Below are 2251 nucleotides of genomic sequence, written 5' to 3' on the forward strand. Positions count from 1 at the left end.
GAGAGATATTATGACGCAGAAGGTTACAGACCTAGAACAGGGGAGGATGAAGGTGGGGGGAGTGATGAGATAGGCTGGGTGAACTCGCAGGGGAGACGGTAGGAGACGGGGGAAGGGGGGATTTGGTTGCCAGTGGCTAAAAATAGATTCTGAAAGACGGTAAAGGGAAAAACGAATCCCATCGAATAAACAGAATAAGGAAAGGGAATAAGATCCAGAGGAATAATAGATATAATGGAATGAAAATGACTAGATGGTGTTAGTTGTGATAAGAATAATTTAGATATTTGAAATAAGAGTGTCTGAGGAGGTATAGAAGGAATTCGTGATAAATATAGAGGAATATCAAAGGATACAGTTAGTTTGCATTAAAGGGTTTGTTATCGTTTATCGGCAGTGAATAGCCTAAACTTCGGTAACGAGTCGTCAATCTTTTGTCATATTTTAAACAGTATACATTTGATTTGCAAACATTGGTTTTGTAGAGTAGACGGTAAAATAAAATCTAGAGAGAGAGAGAGAGAGAGAGAGAGAGAGAGAGAGAGAGAGAGAGAGATTTCTGCCATCAAATCTCTCTCTCTCTCTCTCTAGATTTTATTTTACCGTCTACTCTACAAAACCAATGTTTGCAAATCAAATGTATAGCCTACTGTTTAAAATATGACAAAATATTGAAGACTCGTTACCGAAGTTTAGGCTATTCACTGCCGATAAACGAACCCAGTCTACTCGTGAAAACCTTGAACGGCCAGAGGGAAAAATAAGGCTTTTAAATATACTGTACTAAACAAAAATAATGCTTTAATATACCATCATTAACACTACCATTACAATTATCGTAAGGTTGGAGAAAGATAAAGATTGCCGAGAACGTAACCACATTTCTGTTTACATTTTGTCAGCTGGACTCGCACAGTTAACAGTTGATTTCATTGTTGATGTGGAATTTTATCCTTAAATAGGCTATTCATTATGAAATTATGTTAATGAAATGTAATGTTAATATTGTTTTGTAACATTTATTATAAATCACCGTATTTAGGGCTACCAATATACTTAAAAAGACTATAGATTTGATACATTTTGTAGTGCTTGACTCGCGAACTTTGAACAGCCTCGTGGATACAGAAAATTTATTTTTGAAAAATAGCGATCGTGGAAAAGGGGAATCGTGTAATTCGAACACGCTTAATTCGGGACCCTACTATATATATATATATATATATATATATATCTATATATATATATATATATATATATATATATATATATATATATATATATTTATATATATATCATATATAATATATATATCTATATATATATATATATATATATATATATTATATATATATATATATATATATAATATTTATATATATATATATATATATATATATATATATATATATATATATATATATATATATATATATATATATATATATATATATATATATATATATATATATATATATATAAATAATAAATGATAAATATATGTATAAATATGAATATATATATATATATATATATATATATATATAATATATATACATATATATATATATATATATATATATATATATATATATATATATATATATATATATATATATATATATATATATACTATATATATATATATATATATGGATAAATATCAACACAACAATCGTGTTCAAATAGAAATAAATTTCTACCTCATACTTGGGATCGAACACTAGCCTCTTCTAATGAAAGGCCAGGTCGAAACCAAACATGCCACGAGAGCCCATAAAAGGAAATCTGAACCTGACACTAATCTAGCTGTCCGAGGATTTACCTGGTGAGACATCAGTCTCTTTACCAGCGAGTTTTACCCCGATTTCCCCGGGCCACCACGTGACACAATTGGTAGTAATTCATTCAAATTACCCCTAATGAGTCAATATGGATAAATATCAACACAACATCGTGTTCAAATAGAAATAAATTTCTACCTCATACTTGTGATCGAACGCTAGCCCCTTCTAATGAAAAGGCCAGGTCGAAACCAACCATGCCACGAGAGCCCATAAAAGGAAATCTGAACCTGACACTAATCTAGCTGTCCGAGGATTTACCTGGTGAGACATGGGTTGGTTTCGACCTGGCCTTTCATTAGAAGGGGCTAGCGTTTTGATCCCAAGTATGAGGTAGAAATTTATTTCTATTTGAACACGATGTTGTGTTGTTATTTATCCATATTGACTCATTAGGGGTAATTTGA

This window comes from Palaemon carinicauda, chromosome 17 (assembly GCF_036898095.1).
Source record: "Palaemon carinicauda isolate YSFRI2023 chromosome 17, ASM3689809v2, whole genome shotgun sequence".
Taxonomy (NCBI): Eukaryota; Metazoa; Arthropoda; class Malacostraca; order Decapoda; family Palaemonidae; genus Palaemon; species Palaemon carinicauda.